At 34.0% G+C, this 22,097-nt stretch overlaps 1 protein-coding gene across 2 annotated transcripts in view; it reads right to left on the reverse strand.

The window, feature by feature from the left end:
• The window catches only part of klar (klarsicht), a 932,846-nt gene that overhangs the window by 688,228 nt on the left and 222,521 nt on the right, over positions 1-22,097 (reverse strand). The window lies entirely within an intron of this gene.

Raw genomic sequence — 22,097 nt, forward strand, 5'->3', positions numbered from 1 at the left:
AAAATTGTAATGAAAGAATCATGAAAACTTATTGAGCATGTAGCTGGATTAATCGACGTCTTTAATAGTAAGTGGATTTAGACACTGAGACCCGTGAATTGAAGGTAAGGTGTGATGAATCAGTTTAGACACGGATACCAAAAATAGTCCTTGGGAAACCTGGAGGAAGGAGCCAGTACGGAGGCTACGGATGCATTTGGAAGTGTGTGCGAAGAGTGAAGCAAGATTTATTTTTAACGTAAGTATATAATATATTATAGTCCAGGCATTTGGTAGTTTTATCTACTAAATTTCGCCACTAGCCACAATTAAGTGTCGTGCTCCTGAGCCTGTACCACTTAGCTAACGAAAAAATATATAAATACATAAATTATTGAAAATTTTCATTAATTTATATTAATACATAACAATTTTTATCATAAAGTACACCAGAAAAGAGTTGTAATCGGAAAACTCAATAAAAGTATAATATATTTTTCGAAAAAATCGGAGGTAGCGAAAAGAAAATTCGAAAATAGCACCCCAACGTCCCCAACATACAAACAAATACAAAGTATCAAAACTCCCGCAAAACTTTATACCTAATGCTTGGAGTAGTAAGTAGATGACTGGAAATGTGATACAGAGGATGACGTCGGGTGGTTGAGGGCAAGGCGCGAGTTTTGGTGTAGCGCCATCTCGACCTGGTCGCCACAATGGTCAGTTTTAATGTATTTAGAAAATATGCGGTCATACTGCAAACGTGAAGGTCGCTTCAACTAGATTGTTTGGAAGCTATTTATTGGCTACTGTTACAATATTTAATTTTACCTCTAACTAACCCTTCCCCCATTTGTACTTACTTTAAGTAATGTAAATTCAGCCAAAGCACACTTTAGTGTATGGCGACTTCAGTCTTGGGTAACTGCTTCTGAGACATTCTTAGTAATAAAAAATACTGATACTTCACATCAAACGTAGACCGAGTGTAGTGCCGGGCGGGTGTAGTTTAATGGGGCCATTAAATTCAATGTAGCGACGTTGAAAGAATAAGAAACATATAGAAACTTAACGCGAATCAACAATCTTCTTCATATATACATAATGTGAAATCTATACCTACATGTTTCTTCATTAAACAGTTCTATACAAGGTATAAAACTGAAATTTAACATTAACACAAAAGCTCGTACTTAGATAATTCCAAAAACTAAAAAAAATATATAATTATATATTGGAAATATTAACTATGATATTTATATAGATTTCAACGACTGATTTTGGTAAGTGGCAAAGTTATCTCACGTAAGTTAACCTAACCTAACTCAACTTGTATTTTTTTAAAAATACGTATGGCATGTTATCCGTTAGAAAACATGTAACTCTAGGTAGGTACCATAATACAAAACAAAAATTTCCATCTCGATATTTCTGTTTATCAGAACCATGAGAAAAAAACATATTGCTATGTTTAAGTGGAATTATTATCACGGATGTTGTGATTGTCTATTATTTTATGTGAGTAAATTATGTACCTATGCATAATTATTGAAAATACACCCAAGTAAGCTATTTCTCAATAATTTCATTTATATTATTTATTTAAATTGAAAACATATTTTAAACTCTAGGTATAGAAAATGATAAGATGCTTACAATTTTCCCAAAATGATAAGCTGAATGCTGCACTGCGGCAATCAAAAAATACACTTTTCCCAGTCATTACTATTAATTATTTATTAGCAGGCAGACGTCGGAAATAGGCAAACAAACAAACGGTGGCCATTTTAGAATAGTGATTTGAGGTCGGTCATGCCGTGATTACCGTTTGGAAATGTCAAAGTTGAAGGACGACTCGCGAATTGGGTTCAATCATGTCACATTAGACTATTAGAGGGTGTATAATACTATAGATTCGACAGTGGTATATATTTATGAAGTATTGGGAGTGTCTTACATGACGTTATATCAGGTATTTATGTAGGTATTTTCATTAATAGTGTCATGTGACTTTATCTCACGGATGATTAATGTATTAGAGATAGTTTCTCTTTGCAAAAGTTATTGAATACACTGAAACTATCCGATTTATTTTGAAGTCCACATGGGATAAGGATACCGATGTTGGCTGGTAAATGTCATCAGAGTGTAGTAAATCAACAGAGTGCCCCCCTCGAAATCCGATGGTCTTCAGTTCGAGTCCAATTATTGGATCTGGATCAAAATAATATGTCTGGTGTCCACCAATGTCTAATGATTGGGTTGAGTATGAATGCATTGTATTAGTTATGTACAAAGTGTTTACTGTATATCCTTCGTATAAGAGTGAAAAATATTAAGTTCTGTGTTCCCGAAAAAGAATATCTTGAAGGGTTAATGATCATTTTCGCTTCTAAGATCAAATGGCCTTCCATACTGCGATGGTTATAATAAGAAGTATTTACGACCAAAGTAAAGAGGAAAATCTTTAGGTGCGTGCTTTGAATCAAATTTGGAAAAAAAAACGAAAACGAAAAATGTGGTTTTACCAAACGAATGATTAGAACCCGTCCCAATATACCCATCTTTTTTATGCTGATTAGGGTTAGGGAATCCAATCCCGAGCCAAAATTCTGATCCCGGGATTTCAGGATTACAATTTGACAATCCCGGGATTGGGATTTTTTTCCATTGTTAATATAAAATTTTTATATTTACAAATAACATTGATAAAATCGGTCAAAAATAAATCTAGTATAATTTATACTATTTAAGACATTTATTGTTAATATTGTATACGTTCAATCTTGGAAATACACAAGTTTAAGGGAGTAAATAATATTGTAATTTAAATAATAATGTGAATTTAATAGGAGATTGCTGTTTCTGATAGTAAAGACTTAATGAATGGATTAGCGAGATTTAAAATATTAAAGCAAATAATCATGGCGTACTTATGGCCTTTCCGCTTCATAAATCTAATTAGTCAGACAAATATGAAACTGCCGTAAAACGTATGATGCAATGGTGGAATTACTTTGTTAAAAGTGCGAAGCATTGTTTTTTTCCAATCTTTCCATTTTTAATAATTTACGTGAAAAAATAAAATGAATCAGCAACCTACACATGGGTATAAATCAAATTTCATTCTAATATAAGTAATTATTTTTTATTAAAAGTATTTTTTCTGTTATATTTTCGCTTTTATTTTAATTTCCATAAAAATTGATAAAAAAATCAATCCCGAAATCCCGGGATTATGTTTATCAATCCCGGGATTCATAGGTATCGAAAATAGCTCGGGATTCGGGATCCCGGGATTGGAATCCCTAATTAGGGTACATAAATTATGTGTAAAAAATATAGTATTTCTGAAAAGGTATAGGAACATTTTTCATTATTAAATCCTTAAAAAATATATTATTTTAGGCACATTTCGAGAAAAATTGTAGTAGTTATTTTAAGTTTTTTGCGGAATCAAAATTATAATACGGTTAGCAACATTGACCCGTACACAGGGCTTTAGTAAGGGGCGCTCTTCAGTTACCACTATTCTACCGCCAGTTAGAATACATAAATTGATAGTGTTCCAACTTTTTTCATTATATCTCAACGATCATGAGGCCTCTGTCAACGTTAAAGTTCCCACCACCACACATCATATATGAACAGCCATGGATATGCACGGCCGCTTTCCCGACGCTTTAAACGTATCTGAAAGAAGTGATTTTAAGTGCTCATTCCGTCCCGAAACGGAGCCGCACGGAACTGATGCTGCAACCATGCACCATAGTGCTTAAAGAAAAAAGTTAAGAAAGATTTTTTTTTCAACGATAATACTACAGATAATACTGTAATACAATAATGACAGTGTACAATAATGACACTGTACAATAATAATACTGTACTACTATAATACTGTACTAGGTACTACAATAATACTGGTTGTATAAGATGATTTTTTTGAAATGCACAATTAAAGAGACAAACAAATACATAATCGCAACCCTAACATTCCGCATACTAGTAGGTAGGTACCTAGAGTGTACGCTTCATAACTTTGCCCTCCTGCTCTTGGATGAAAATGATGTAATGTATTCTAAAAATATATGTTTTACATATATCTATATTTATTACTACATATAATAATTAGTAATAGTGAATATCATTATGTTATCTAATTTTATGCGAGGTAATCAGGCGTATCAATGTAGTAAAAAGTGCAAAAACGGCAAGTTATAAAACGTAAACTCTACCTATTACCGCGACATATGAAAAAAGTCAGTTGACAATATTTTTAATGCAAATCCAATAATATATAGACATACCTAAATGGTCTCACGAAACTAGACATATGACAGCTCTATCGTACAATTTGTGTTTTGGGTGTAAAAAATAAAATCAAGGTCGGGTGAATTACAGCATAATGTTATCAGTAATAAAGAAAGTTAATAATTTATTCAGACATTATACACAGCAAGGTAATAGAGTAAAATTATAACTAAAGAAAACTGACGGGGCGTATACATGAGATGGTGGCGCAGGTACCGTTACTGTAGCAATATTTTTATTTAATTTATATTTTCGTCGCATAGATAGATTGTTAATTGTAAATCCGATCACATGATCTGCAAGTCTCATCACATCACTCATCATATTATGTTGGTTGATAGAATTCGCTTGCAATATGGTTCTGTTTCTCTTTCATTTTAATTTAACATTATTTTTGAGAGGCACCCAATAACAGCATAAGTATATAAAAGGGATAATAATATTATAGTTCTAACATAGAGATATTAAGAGCGTACTTCAGTGAAATGGCAAAATAATTTTCAACAGTAGGTGCGACGAAATTTCTCACTAGTCGCTAATCGGAGACCGACAGTCGAGGTGTCGTGTCGATTTGTTTTGTCATGGCATCGGATGAAAATATTCTTAAATCGTGTAAAGATGACTAAAAAACATTATGTATGTACTTAAAAAAGAAAACATGTCAATGAATATATGTACTATTATTATTAGTAATATAACAATAAACATATCATTAAATGATTAAATGGACGCATGTTGGATTTTTATGAAAAATTATATTTCGTTCGGCACGCGTCATTTGCACAATCCGCGCATCGCCTAGCCACGATCTTTTTAGATCTTTTAGAGATAGAATAATAAACTCACTATCGCATGAAAATTATTACACGGCGGTCATGTTGGATATCTCGTCCTATGGACTTCCGGTAACGTTTTAGAGCCTTTTTTTGGATTCTGCACCCTAAAGACCTCGTTTGCATACATATGAATAAAATAATACACAATTATTATGTAGTATGAGTTCCACTTATTTTTGTATTAATCATGACCGGTTTCGCCTGCTTCAAAGAGACATTGTAAACTGAATATATAATATACAATAACACAGATATTCTAAAAGGCAAAATTATTTTGAAGATATGAACAATAATTAAATGAAATTCTCTTTGTTCAACCATAAATCAAATCAAAATATTTAATTTTTTTGGAGGGCAATTTGGGAAACATTGCCGCCATTTTTGGAAGGATGATTTATTTCAGGTGGCTTCCCTTCCTAAATGTTGACAATGGGTGTGAACAAGATGATTTGGTGATCTTCTCAAGAATAGCAGTTTTCCTATAAAAAAACGTTGCTTACACAGTGAACCTTACAGGTTTTATTTGACACATTGTTTTGATAGTTAGGTGGTTTTTAATTTTATTTTGTATTAAAATATGGTTTTGTTATAGTTGAATTAAGTTCAATTGCATAGTAAATATTTTGCATTTTATAGAGAGATTACACATTAAGAAAAATAATTACAATTCTTGGTTAATTGGAAAATATTGGGTTGCAGTGCCGATTATTTGTGAAGTTTTATTCGAAAATTCACTTTTTAACGTGAATGTATTGTACGTAGTTAACAAAATTACCTCCGCAATAAATTTACTTGCTTCATACAAATTCCGAGCATATATTATTATTTTAATATGCATGCGATGTTTCGATATGATTTGGTTTTTTAAAATTTAGCAACAGTGCGGACATATTATTCAAATTATTAGAAAGTATTGCATTGCAATTGTCTACGAACACCGAAATACGTTTTTTTATAGTCACGAATAGAACGATTATTCGATTAAATCAAGCTCACAATTTTAGTTAATTTTATCAATTAAAATCTTCTATTAGAATTAGAGCAGCAACAGACAGGGAAAAGATGGCTAAATTATTAACCGCCGAAGTCCGATAACAGATATGGCACACAATTTAGAAGAGGAAACAGTGACGTCCCGTGGGGGTAGGCAGATTGAGCGTCACTTGGGGGCGGCAGCTACTCAAAGGGCGGCAAATCGAGGAGAGCTACCTAAACTTAATAATAACTATCTTTCCATTAAAAATTCAGATTACTGGTTGGAAACATAATGTATTAATTAACACAAAAGGTTTAACAGGGCTGTAATTTTTTTGTTGGGTTCGCGATGTCTAGTTTATTTCCGTTACCCTTAGGCATCCTTGGTGACTAGAAATGACACGAGCAGATTTGCGAATAATTACAGTCTATAATTTGTTAATAATATATCCAACACATTTCTAAGGTATTGGAGTCATGGAAGGATGATAAAAAATACTGTAAAAAGAATAAAACGGCATTTTAGCGCTGCCTAGGGGCGGCATTCTGTCTAGGGACGTCACTGAGAGGAAAACATTACCGCACATTATCGTTGGTTGTACAAACGATTGACAACCAAAATTTGTAAATTATAAGTAACATATTTATTTCAAATTTGTTGTTATAGGGAGAAATTCTAGAATTACCGAGAATACAATAGTAAAAATATACAGTAGGTACATTTATAGTATATATTTATTATCGATAATTTAAAAGTGATATTCAAATGAAATATAATAATTGAAAAGAATTATTAAAAATTATGTTTATAAAATTAATTTATGTCTTGGTAAATTTGATTATGTTTCACGCGGGAAGCTATATAAAGAATGCGAAACACGTATCGTAAAATAATTTTTATATGCAAGTATTATAATAATATATCGACCATGTTAGATCCTTATAAGATCATAATATTATGGGCCTCTACAGAGTATGTATTCCACAACAGATTATGTTTTTACGAGAAATGGACGTTAGCCACTTCCTCGATCTATTAGGTCTATGCTCTGACTCCAAATGAAAATTGAAAAACAATTTTTGTATTCGCCAGACACGGGATTTGAATTTGGGACCCACGCACATTATAAGCCGACCGTAAACCGCTCGGCTATCGTGGGTGTGTATACAAAGTGATAGACATATTAAAAACATACTGTGAATTGTTATTAGTAAGCGCCAATTCCACGAAAACGAAAGAGATTATTGGATCTGTGGACATGGAATATAAAGAAGAAATGAAGAAAATAGTATTTTTTGTAGTTTTTGTATCACATTTACAATATTAACTAAAGATCGATTTTGTTTTCGAGTCATAAACTCACATGACATGGTCAAATTCGGTACCAATGTCATCGCCATAAGACAAAACTAGGATAAAATTCTCATATCCGGTGGATATTATTAAAAATTATATTATTAACCCTTTACTGCATAGTGTCGCAAATTTGCGACATTTCAAACTATTTCGATATAGCCAATGCCATCTGTGTAAATTATCAAATAATATCCTCTTTCGATGCCTAATAAACTGTTTTACCATAAACATCCTACTTTACCGATTTTGTTTGGACATTTCAAGAAATAAAGCATTTCTGCATTATAGTCTATGCATTTCTGCTTTGATAGTTGACGAATTCGTATGTACGCGAAAATCCGCATTCGTAAATAAATTTAAAAAAATGTACAGAAGATTAAAATTGGTTAAATAAAAATATCTACACATCAAATAAGGTGTGTACATTAGTTTTTTATGATTATTATCATTTGGTTTTGTATTTTGTCATACTGAAATGTAAGATTTCCTAATGTCGTAAATCTGCGACACCATGCAGTAACATACAAAATTTAATGTAATTTTCGAAAAAAAAAATTATTATTTTTCCTTCATTCACAAGGCATTTTGACACTAAGAAAAAATAAAAATTTTCAAAAAAAAAAGTCATGCAGTGAAGGGTTAAATATAATCGATTTTATTTTAAGCTAGAGGATATAGAAAAAGAGCAGAAAGATAAGCAAGATTTTTTTATGAAATAAATTACCAGAAAGTAATAAATTGTACTAAGAATGCCCTTGTATTGGACACCTGGTTTCAAAAATAATTATTTATGTGTTATGTGCGTGATATTAGACACTAAAAATTGATAATATTGGTTCATTAATGGCTCTATGCCTACAGTTAATGAATATTACTTTACAAAAGCTATTAATAAATTAATAATTATTTGGTTATTAACTCTGAAAATAGTTAGAAATTCAAATGAGCAATGACTTATTTTAATAAATAATATTTTTTATTAAAGTTTTCAGGAAGCAATAAAAATTATAAAATGAACCAGTGAGCCTCTTTGTTTTAAAAAAGCGTCTACAATAATTTTAGATTCAAATTATTGTAATTAAGTTGATATTGTTTACAGAACCTTTGGTTATAACTAGGCCGAGAATAAATTATTGAAAATACTCATAATTATAATTTAGGTTACGGTGCGCGCTCAGAGGAACGTCATGAACGTTACGTTTTTATGTACCGCGCGTAGATATATTGCGCCGACGGGCTTCCGCATTGCCTATAGCGGAAGGGTCGACAGGCGAGTGGGGGGTCGATCGCTGCGTTTGGTGGTTGTTGTTTTCGCTCGCGGTTGGTCGTTTCGTTTTTTGAAGACTCGTGGAAGCTTTGTACAGGCATGTTAAGGCTCGTAAGGGAGTAGTTTTGGACTCGTACACTACAAAGACACTAGTAGAATTATACTTACAGTATATCTAGTGTTGCAGGGTTTGCGTGGTATGCATTCTGCCTGAGATCTTAATAAATAACCCGATTAAACTCTAATATAATATACACAGATAGTACTTAATGGTAGTAAAATAAATATTAATAGCTACTTGATATCCCACATTTGTGTGAATAATCAAATATACTTATTACTAAATTAAACATAATATTATATACACTGTATACCTATATGTGGAAATGGTTTTGCAGGCATAGATGATAACTATTAATCATCAATTCAATCCATGTATTTAAAGATTTCATGGATATTACTAATTGTTAATCCAAGACGTTCTAAACAAGACGTTTACATTTTTTAAATTGAAAAAATAAACATACAAAAATATTGTGAGAATACAAAGAATAGTCTACCAAGTTAGGTAATTGTTAAACAAACCCTATTTAAAGACATCATTCAAGTAAGTAGTATATATTATTGAAAGTCGAATCAATTTGGTTGATCAGTGGCAGGTTAGTTAATTAATTAAAAACACAGATCAACACTAGCAAGAATGAGTATCATTTCATGATCATCCAAAGCCAAGTAACATCAAACTGAAGTATAACTACGCAAAATAACCATACATCTTCAAGCGAAGTCTACAAAAATCTCAAACCTCTCTACCATAAGACTGTACCTACTTAAAACTATGCAAACCCCAAACAAACGACCCATTTTCAAACCTGCTTTATTGTAAATAAGTTATTCCATTATTTCAGGAAATCTTCAACTCGCCAAGGGCAATGTTACATGTCAATAAATTTATATTATGACAGATGGTAACGGATTCCATTAAATGGGCGGTGCTTTTATTGCAATGGAAACACTGTTGAATTAATTATGATCGTATAAATAAACCTTCTTCCGCAATCGTAGTTTTAATGAACATCATCTTCGTCGGAATCTGGAAAGGCATTCATCTGATGGCAAAATTACACCTTCAGACCCATCTCGACTTTCTGTACAAAATATCTTTGGATCATTCAAACAATTAATTCAAAAAGTCTTAAATTATGATATCATATAAATCTAACGTGAAAAAATATAATATAATTACTTGCATATTACTGAAAGTATTTTTATAATAGTTGTATAATTACACGCAGTTCATGATACCATTTTATATATAGAAAATCATAAATCCATTATTAAGTAAGCATAAAAACTACTATGATCGTGTAAAACATATGCATTGTTTTTCGCGACATGTTTTTTATAGCACAGCTATTTATAGCGTAATGCCGGGTCCACACTGGCAACATGTCGCGCGACAACCTCGTTAAATTTTACGATAATTATCATACTTATCGTAAACTTTAACGAGGTTGTCGCGCGACATGTTACCAGTGTGGACCCGGCATAACGAATATTAAAGTGCGGCCACACCGGCAACAAGTCGCGCGACAACTCGTTAAATTTTACGATAATTATCATAATTGCTTAAGAAATTTTACGATAATTATCATGCTTATCGTAAAATTTAACGAGTTGTCGCGCGACTTGTTTTCGGTGTGGACCCGGCATTAGGCACACTCCTGCCAAAACGTTAAGAGCGTACATAAGTGAAACGGCAAATAATTTTCAACAGTATGTGGGACCAGTGTTGCAACCGTACTATAATTATAATATTTGTACTATAATTTTGGTCCGCGTACTATGTACGATATAAAATATGTATAGTACGCCCAAAATACTATAATTTTGAATATCGTACTATAATTTAATATAAAAGTACTATAATTTCGCATTTGCCATTTCGCAGTCGAGTCGTCTTTGAAATTTTGGAAATCCCGACTATGAAAAATCGGGAACCTGCGGCCCGCGGTGAAATATTTCCACATTCTACTAAATTCTCCGTTATTTTTTTTCTGAGAAACAAAAAACCTATACATTTTCAACAGATGACAACGCGAACTATATTTTATCCCCAAATACTATAATTTTGGAGGCTCTGTACTCCACTTTCAAAATATGGCAACACTGTGTGGGACTTAATTTCAGCCGCGTTGCCAGTCGGAGAGCGATAGTCGACTTGTTCGCACGTCAGTTTGTTTTGTGATGGCGTCGGAGGAATATATTCTTAAATCGTATAAAGATGACTAAAAAAACGTTCCGCATGTACTTGAAAAAGAAAACATGTCAATGAATATACTATTATTATTACGAATATAATAATAAACATAACATTAAAAAGATGCATGTTGAATTTTTATGACAAATTATATATCGTTCGGCTCGTGGCATTTGCACAATCCCCGCATTGCCTAGTCACGATATTTTTAGACCATGCCTCAGCTGAAGTATAGCCTTAAGTAGTTGGTGTAAATTAGGATGTGCTTAATTGACATTAGGACCTCTACGGAAATCTCAGATTGGATTGAAACGAAATGAATTTTTTTATTACACCTTTAAATTTAAATAAATCTTTCGATCCATGCCAATTTAAATTACATTTACTTGATTTGTGTTGTCGTACACCATCTCTGAAAAAGAAGTAAGTAGGTGGGAAAAAGGAGCACATTTTCTGTTTCCGCATCAAATATACCTAGATACAAAGGAAGAATGCAAGTCATAATGATAATAATAAATTACTGACAAACGCCCCGTATATCAAATTGTTCACTATTGTATTATCCTTGCCCCTTAGCGTGTGTATTATATTACGACATGCGTCTACTAACCTACTGAATAATGCATATTTTAAGCACGATTTATAAATATTTTCCAGTAAAACTTAAATCCTATACTGGGCTCTCTATTTAGATGCAGCCAGTCGACTGCAAATTTCATGATGCTGGTTGACAGCTATTACAGTCGAAGCGACTTAAAACTGGCGGTGTAATTTAGCCATAATATGTAATAGTTACGTCTTATTCGTTCTCTACAAGTCAAAGCAATTGAACTCGCGGAACAACTTACCTGTATTCAATAGCCATGGTTAAAGTGTATACAATGCATTATAGAATTAATGGATACAGAAAGAATGATTGCCTGGTACATAATGAAAATTAGTCTCACGAAATACTGGGATGTATTTGCGGTTTTCCTGTAATATGTATCAAATAATGACATAATAGTACGAGGGTGGGTCAATAAGTCCTTAGAAAAGCCGACAGGTGGCGCGAATTGTACTGTAAGCGGTTTGTTTTCATGCAACGGCACTACCGATTCAGTATGCTGCGAAGTTTCAATCAGATCGGTCGGGTTGTTGTGTGTTTCTCGTACATTTAAAAAAAAATTTTGCTTGTGGAAAATGGAAAAATGGAAAATGGAGAAAATTGAGTTTAGAGCTGTTATTAAACATTTTAATATAAAAGGGTTAACAGCAAAGGAAATAAAAAATGAGTTGGATTTAGTTCACGGCATATCTGCTCCTTCACTTGCAACTATTTATAACTGGTTAAATGAATTTAAACGTGGTCGTACATCAACAAAGGATGAACCACGCTCAGGACGTCCTGTAGAGGTGACTACACCAGAAATGATCAATAAAATCCACGATATGGTGTTAAGTGACCGAAGATTAAAGTTGAGTGAGATAATTGAGGTTACAGGGATCTCAAAAGGTAGCGTCATTTCTATTTTACATGACAAATTGGGCATGAAAAATATTTCTGCAAGATGGGTGCCGCGTTTGCTCACAGTCGACAATAAACGCAATAGGGTGGTGGCCTCTAAAGCCCTGTTGTCGCTCATGCAACGCAATCCGGATGAATTTTTTCGTCGCTTTGTGACTGTAGATGAAACATGGATACACCACTATACTCTCGAGACGAAAGAACAGTCAAAGCAGTGGATTGCGAAGGCAAACCATGTCCAAAGAAGGCGAAAACCGTAAAATCAGCTGGTAAGGTTATGGCTACTGTATTTTGGGATGCACGTGAAATTATTTTCGTTGACTATTTGGAAAAAGGAAAAACAATAACAGGGGATTATTATGCATCTTTATTGGACCAGCTAAAAAACAAAATTGAAGAAAAACGGCCTCATTTAAACAGGAAAAAAATCCTCTTTCATCAGGACAATGCCCGTGTTCACACATGTTTACGATCAATGGCTAAAATTGAAGAATTGAAGTTCGAATTGGTCGACCACCCACCGTATTCGCCAGATTTAGCCCCCAGTGATTTTTTCCTTTTCCCAAACTTAAAAAAATGGCTAAGTGGACAACGTTTTTTTTCAAATGAAGAAGTCATCGATCGGTCAAATGCTTATTTTGAGGACCTTCCGAAAACTTATTTTTCTGACGGTTTAAAAAAAATTGAGAAACGTCTAACCAAGTGTATTGAGCTCCAAGGAGATTATGTTGAGAAATAAAAAAAAAATACAAAAATAAAAAGTGTTTTAATGCTTTTTTCTAAGGAATTATTGACCCACCCTCGTATCCTAGATTCCTGAACAGTGATACTAAACTTAATGCCTATGGGTATCAAATGTAATAAAATAATAATAATAATAATTACGGTAAAAAATTTAAATTTAAATTGACAAAATGCATAGTTCGAAAACGATCGCCGGACAATTCGAATCAGTCATAAAAACCCAGTTTTGTCTTTAATGTGGAAAATCGATCATGACTTTATCTACACAGCGTAACAATCCGTAACAGATTTTCTTGTGATGAAACACTTTGCAAATCTAGAAATTTTAATGGAACACCTTGTTTAGTTTATAGGGTAGGTAAATAATTCATAATCAATAAATTAAAAAAATGAGAAAAAACGATAATGATTTTTAAAACTATAACTAATGAGTGAAGTTTTTAATGTCTTCTATGATTTTGGGTCCTTGAATTGCAAATCTTTTTGATATCAGGCACGATATTAGAAAGATGAATTCTTATATCTGGTGTGGCGTCAAGTCTGTTCCTGGACTTTGACTTCTCTGCAGCATAATAAGAAAATCCTTCTTTGCATAAATATGTCGTACCTATCCGGTAAACGAAAGTAAAACAATAATAGCTTGTTTTAGCACACTGGGGTACTTACTCTTCTGATAAATACACATAACACCTATTCACGTTCCGCGGAACATAGTTTGGAAAATCTTGGTTACTGGTATAGAGAAATAGCCCACAATACTAAACTATATTTTTATTCAGTCGAAAAATCTTGAAAAACTTGTGTAAAATCATTTAAAACTGCACTCCTCTCCTCTTAAAAATGGTAGCCAAGAAAATCATAATGATAACTGAGGATAATGTAGTTATGACGAATAAAGCGATATAGGTTTATATTGGTTCCTAGCCAATCATCTAACCATGGCCTCCACATCCTGAAGCGGCCCCCCAAGCTAGAATCTTTGGCGGGCCCCCTACCTATCGCTAAGGATAAAATAGGTACACGGTAAAATTAATGTGTATATTTAGTGTTTTTTTGTATAGTTTAATACATCCATTTGAATTATGGAGTTGTCGAGTATTGAATACACAATTAAAAATTGTATCGTACAACCACATAATTTTTAATAATAATATTATTGTAGGAAAATATTGCCGCAGGCGAATTTTTTACGAGTGAAGCAAAGTTGTGATGTGTGTTTAGCTAACTTATCCGGTCGACTCGCCTCGCCGGGCCCTTCCTGAGTCCGGGCCCCCAAGCTAGGGCCCTGTTAGCCCCCCCTTGTGGGGCCCATGCATCTAACAAAGCAAATAAGTTATAGAAATCGCCAAACTGATGAAATGCCAATGGGTCAGGTATGTCGCTTAGCAAATGGATAACCGCTAGACAAATGCACTCACACAGTGTTTGTGACATGAGGGGGGTTTAACGACCACAAGACCGTATTAAAACCCGCTGAATCGACGAACCTATCATGTTCCATGTAAGTGGCTGCAAATAATGAAGTTTACAATAAAAGATAATTTTAATTTACAAACAATGGTATGAAAATATGGTCAATGAAAATTGCCGCTGTTCCCGCCTGGCTTCCAGTAAACAGACTTGTACCGAAAATATTGACGGTTCAGATGTAAAAAGCAATTTATTATTCAACTCTATGGCAATATTGTCAGCTTGAAAATGACTGCAATATTTTAACATATGTTCCGTCAATGTCTATCTAAGCCTACTTATTTTTGTGTAAGGTAAGTATTAATTTTATAGCCTTTGTATTGGAAATGAGGTAAAGGTTGTCGTAACCCACTTTTGACAAAACTGGCATTAGAAATTTTAAAATTAATGCATAAAAGGCAAGCAAGTAAACAATAATGTTATAAGAGAGTTTTCAACAACGTTGTTAAGCATACTGTTTCATGACTACAATTATAGAAGAAAATTTATGGTAAATATCATTCTACTTGGCAGCTCAATATATGCAACTGGTGTATCTAAGTATGTCAAAGGTTATCATCATTCTGAATAGTGAAGTATTCGTCGAAGGTGTACCTACATAAATTGACAAAAAAATATGGCGTGATATAAAGAATGTCGCCAACATGTTGCTTACTAAACTTTCATACATTCTCCTTGTGCTATTTAACAATTAAACACAAAGAGTTTTAAAAAAAAACATTACCGTATTTGGGCACTACGGAATCAAATAGTTATAAGCTTGTAAGCTGTGAGAAATGATGGTTCATTAAATCGATACATACGATTACGATCTTACAATACATTAAATCAAGATTACATGTTAGAAAATTGTAAAACTGTCGTAAAGACGCTGTTGTCATAAATATGAGGCTATATTAAGACTACCATTTATTCACTGCATCAGTGTTGAGACAATAATAATAATATATTATATTATACTTAGGAGTACATGTTTTCAAAAACCGATAAGTCACATAATTTTAACACACTAATAGGTAATGATAACTTTCTTTTCTTTGTCGTTCCACCGTGAAATTCAGTAATCCTTTGAGCGACCATGACTCTTCACCAATGTTCCCTGTAAGCGCTTGGCCACAGTGACGGGCGGGCAGCGGGACGGCAGCGGCTGGTACAGCTCAAACGTATAACCGTGTGTAATATGCCCCAAAAAAGACGCTGTCGACGAACATTTCAAACACGGATATACGTTTGAGTTGCGCAAGACGCCGCCGCCCGCCGACCACTACGTTCTTGCACACATGTTTTCATCCCCCGCACAGTTCTCACACAAATTGTAAAAGAAAGTTTCCTCTGCCAGACTTTAGTTTTGCTCCAATGCACGAAACCATCGCATGCACAATTCTTCGACAAAGGCGGAAGGCTGAAACTAGTAAATACCTTAAAATAAAAGATTTAATAAAAAATTGTATGTGTGTGTTTGTGGGGGGGGGGGGGTGTAAATTTAACGCCCCGGATGACACCAACTCTAGTTACGCCACTGCTAAGATGCGTTGATGATCCGCACACAATAGAAACATTAGAGGGAACGTTGCTCTTCACCCCTCTCGGTCCTATGCTGCTCTAGGGGCCGAGTGACGGCTGACCACAGTGAGCTCCTTCACTTATTTCGTCTTCCCTAGAGGTTACCTAAAACCACTAGTCTCTCCAGGTTATCTGGCCCGCGAGAAATAATTGCAGAATGCGTCTTACGACATATTTTCGAGAGGCGATCCGTTAACTGTGAAGTCTCTGCATGATTGTCTGGTTTGTCCTGCGATCTATCCAAGAAACACGAACCATTCGGCAACAACACCAGATTTCGAACCCATCAATTGCCTTAGACCCTATATCCTCAGGGCGTACAAAAACTACGATAACTTTCAAAATCCGCCAAAAGGATTAAAAACTTAATTACATACATAACTCGATTAATTAAAATGATACAATTACATTGTACCGATTTGTCTAATTTGTTTATTTGGTTTATTGCCTGAAATGGGCATATTATTAAAATTTGAAAATACAGTAAAATCGAATAAAAAAAAACGTTTTATCACAAACAACGTCATTTATCACAAATATTGAATTATGAACTGCTGTCTTATAATACGAGGGTGGGTCAATAATTCCTTAGAAAAAAGCATTAAAACAGTTTTTATTTTTGTATTTTTTTTTTATTTCTCAACATAATCTCCTTGGAGCTCAATACACTTGGTTAGACGTTTCTCAATTTTTTTTAAACCGTCAGAAAAATAAGTTTTCGGAAGGTCCTCAAAATAAGCATTTGTCCGATCGATGACTTCTTCATTTGAAAAAAAACGTTGTCCACTTAGCCATTTTTTTAAGTTTGGGAAAAGGAAAAAGTCACTGGGGGCTAAATCTGGCGAATACGGTGGGTGGTCGACCAATTCGAACTTCAATTCTTCAATTTTAGCCATTGATCGTAAACATGTGTGAACACGGGCATTGTCCTGATGAAAGAGGATTTTTTTCCTGTTTAAATGAGGCCGCTTTTCTTCAATTTTGTTTTTTAGCTGGTCCAATAAAGATGCATAATAATCCCCTGTTATTGTTTTTCCTTTTTCCAAATAGTCAACGAAAATAATTTCACGTGCATCCCAAAATACAGTAGCCATAACCTTACCAGCTGATTTTACGGTTTTCGCCTTCTTTGGACATGGTTTGCCTTCGCAATCCACTGCTTTGACTGTTCTTTCGTCTCGGGAGTATAGTGGTGTATCCATGTTTCATCTACAGTCAGAAAGCGACGAAAAAATTCATCCGGATTGCGTTGCATGAGCGACAACAGGGCTTTAGAGGCCACCACCCTATTGCGTTTATTGTCGACTGTGAGCAAACGCGGCACATATCTTGCAGAAATATTTTTCATGCCCAATTTGTCATGTAAAATAGAAATGACGCTACCTTTTGAGATCCCTGTAACCTCAATTATCTCACTCAACTTTAATCTTCGGTCACTTAACACCATATCGTGGATTTTATTGATCATTTCTGGTGTAGTCACCTCTACAGGACGTCCTGAGCGTGGTTCATCCTTTGTTGATGTACGACCACTTTTAAATTCATTTAACCAGTTATAAATAGTTGCAAGTGAAGGAGCAGATATGCCGTGAACTAAATCCAACTCATTTTTTATTTCCTTTGCTGTTAACCCTTTTATATTAAAATGTTTAATAACAGCTCTAAACTCAATTTTCTCCATTTTCCATTTTTCCATTTTCCACAAGCAAATTTTTTTTTTAAATGTACGAGAAACACACAACAACCCGACCAATCTGATTGAAACTTCGCAGCATACTGAATCGGTAGTGCCGCTGCATGAAAACAAACCGCTTACAGTACTAGTCGCGCCACCTGTCGGCTTTTCTAAGGACTTATTGACCCACCCTCGTATTATGATATAAGATATGGAAAAAGGTGCTGATAATTATTATATTATCCGAAATTAGAAATAGATTATTTTCAATTTCACTAATGGTAATAAAAAATTTAATTTAAATCTGTAATAAAAGTGAATGGAAGTATAGTATTTTTTTTCTACGCAGTTAATTCTTGGTGGAAAGCTATCGATTTTAAATTAAAAATAATGATAATAGAATAACTACAGTATGGAATAATATTTTTTTTGAGTGAATATGTCTATAATAAATTGACAGTAAATTATCATAGACACATTGTCATGAAGCTGCCTCAAACAGAAATAATCATTTACGAGTAATAAACCTTTTTTGCATAGTGGCGCCTGCTTGCCAAATACAATTAAACCTAAATACATACATTAAATTCACAACCATACATGACATAATAATGCAAAAGTATCTATAAATAATCTCGGTTGCAAAGTACTATTAGATAACTGCATAAAATTTGAAGCCAGCAATCTGCGAGCAAGCATGCCAGCAATTAAAATAAAACTAAGGAACGATACTGCATGGTTGCGTGACTTACAAAACATCTTGTATAATTTACAATAATTAAAAATGCTTAACAAGCGATTCGGAGCATAATAAGAGGGCGTGTATGTTTATCGGTTAGCACGCTGATATAGTTTGAAATTATTGACAATGAAATAGATGATTGCTAACAATATGCAAGAAGGAAATTGTTTAAGTATTAATAATTATCGAGTCAAATCGCTTATTTGATTTTCCGCTACTCCTACACAAGGAAAGTGAAATACTAAAGTGTAACAAGTAGTAGTAACCAGTAGGAATGTTCAATTCCGGCAAAAAATACTTTAAATGAAGATTATTACGTATGTTTGTTTTATTAAAATGTGTTTACGAATTTTATAAACACTATTTTATGAATTATTCTTTATCATATTCACGTCTTGTGTATTCTACTTCTGTGGGTCTAATCTATACTTATCGACCGCTAAAGTGATAAATACGACGGCTAACTAGGGTAGGTTTGTATCAAAGTATTAGCACTTATGGTAACAATTACAATGAGTTGGTTGTAATTGTTGCAATAAGTGCTATATTTTAACAGCACCTCTCTTGGGCGAGAGCGAGATAGACAGTTTTGACTGTTTAGACGGCTAACTTATTGTAACAATCATAATACCTCAATACAAATATGTAATAAATACTATCACTTTATCACTTTAGTGGTCGATAGTCGCCTTGTGTATAGAATAGCTGGACCGTTGGATGCTAGAGCATCATCACAAAACTCCTTTACGTGATCATCTTTTTTACACAACTTGAGAAGTTTTTCTCGATTAGTCATTTTTCAAAACGTTTGATTAGTTCTAAGCTTTTTACAACAATATAGAACTAAACATAGATTTTGCTGAATAAATAGATTTCTGGAAAACTCCTACCTCTCCTCTATCGGTTCTCCAGTGAAATTTTCAGATAAATCAGATCGAAAAATTGGCATAAATAAAAAAACGTTATAAATAATATGAGAGTTTGTTAAAAGGCTTCATCTTATTACATAGTATTTAATGATATACATAATATTTAATCATACGTGATAATATCATTACAATTAAATATAAAATATATAAATTCAATATACAAATAACAGCAGATTTATATAACATTGAAATATATTAAATAGGTAAAACTATAGTACGTACATATATCTAATAATATCAAATAAAATAGGTAATATTATAGATGTTATTAAGCACGTTTGTAAAATCTGCCGAAATGGCTATGGACTGGACATGACATTACATGGAGCTATATATCATGGAAATACTCACTAATTAAATATATATAAATATCACTTATATAAAAAGATGTTATTATTTTCATAGTTTTACAAACCGTATATAATTTGAAACACTGAAATTATTAAGAAATATCAATGTTTTTTGTATAAAATTAATAAAATATCATTTGAGAACGAGACTTCATTAATAAGAATAGTATTTTGAAAACGGTGATGTATAATTATGTACAATGGCATTTATTTAACTTTGAAGTCGATTTCAACCTAGTAACTGGTATAATGCTTATATTATTAGCACAATCCTTAGCACCTCATAATATTCAAGATATATAGAAAAAGTTGGGGGGAAAAAAGCATTTATAAGAAATAGATATTAAGTTAAGTTAACGTGTAGCGTTTAGTTGGGTTGGATTATTCTCTTATAAGTTATAATGTAACCTAGCCCTAAGTAGCATAAACCGTTAACATTTTGATAGCATTGAGTGGTCATTATCAAGGTTCGCCGATACTGGAGATACGATCTTTGCGATTTTCCTCGGCCATCTATCTACCAGGAACGCAGAGTCGTGATTTAAAATATTATTATGTAATAAATACCGCCGTTCGAACTTTGGCTCCGACTAGGTATGTAGTAGTATTTCTAACCTTATTCAAACCGTACTTACATACAATGACTTAAAATCTAAGCAATCCGTGTTTACATTCTTTGGTTTAAAAAAACAAGTTTTCTTGATAATTCTACGGTATTTGAGATATTTTTATCGAAAGCGGATTTCGGGCAATACTACTACAACTGCTAAATTTTGTCAGAAACGTGTTAATCTATTATTCTTTCCTTTTCACAACAGTACCCACTATAAGTTCATTTTTATTTAATATTATTTATATGAGATTAAGTATTTTTAGGCTTTGCAGCATCTTATCCCTATTCACGCTGTCGAAAGCTTGTTTAAAATCAATAAACAGGTGGTGGAGTGTAAGGTTGTATTCGTGCGCTTTCTCCATAGTTTGCCTCATGAGATGGATGTGATCTATGGGAATTCCCTTAAAATTAGTAAGGCTGATAAAGACCACATTGACGGATACTCAAGCAGTTGTCAGTGTGCAAAATGAGCAAACTGAAAGCTTCAAAATCGAATCAGGTGTGAGACAAGGGGATGCGCTATCCACTATGGTATTTAACCTTGTGGTGGAATCTATAGCTCGTGAAACCAACATAAGAGGATGGGTAGATAACAATACAATGCAGATGTGCGGTTATGCTGACGACATAGTAATTACAAGCAAATCCAAACAGAGGATGATCGACCATGGTGGCACTATGAAAATAAAAGCAGAAAACGCTGGGCTGCATATAAACCAGTCAAAAACTAAGCATATGGTCAGCACACGCGATCAGGTACCGCTGCAGAATATAGACATATGACAGCATGCATATGAAGGGGTGGACAAGTTCACGTATCTCGGATCCAGCCTAAATACCCAAAATAACACAGCAGAGGAGATACGAATCCGCCTTATCTCCGGGAATAAATGCTGGCATGCCTGCAAGCGACTGGTGGGGTCGAAAATTCTAGGCCGAAGAAGTAAACTTCTAATATATAAAACAATTATTAGGCCAGTGGTCACTTACGGCTATGAGACTTGGTGCTTAACTCAAAACGAGGAAAACAAATTAGCTGTCTTCGAGGGCAAAATACTCCGCAAAATCTTTGGACCCACGTTGGAAAATGGGAACTACAGAATAAAAATGAACCACGAATTGGATGAGCTGATTGAACAGCAAACAATCATAAGGTACTGTAAGTCCCAAAGACTACGATGGGCGGGACATGTGGAGAGAATGCCTGAAGTTAGAGCGCCAAGGATCATGACGAAGTGGCTACCCCAACGGAAGAGACCCAGGGCCGTCCAAGAAGGAGATGGACTGACGCCGTAGAAGTGGACTGGCTTCATATAGGAAGACCCGGTAACTGGAGAAGTGTGGCGAGAGACCGGAGTGAGTGGAGAGCGGTTGTGGAGGAGGCCAAATCCCACCCCGGGATGTAGCGCCGTGGAAGAAGAAGAAGAAGATATGAGATTAAGTCGCCGACAATTATTATATACATGAATAGGTTCGATAGGACGACAGTTATTATATACGTGAAAGGTATATGAACAGG

This window comes from Rhyacophila brunnea, unplaced genomic scaffold (genome assembly GCF_057557595.1).
Source record: "Rhyacophila brunnea isolate RB1 unplaced genomic scaffold, BYU_Rbru_1.0 scaffold_6, whole genome shotgun sequence".
Lineage (NCBI taxonomy): Eukaryota > Metazoa > Arthropoda > Insecta > Trichoptera > Rhyacophilidae > Rhyacophila > Rhyacophila brunnea.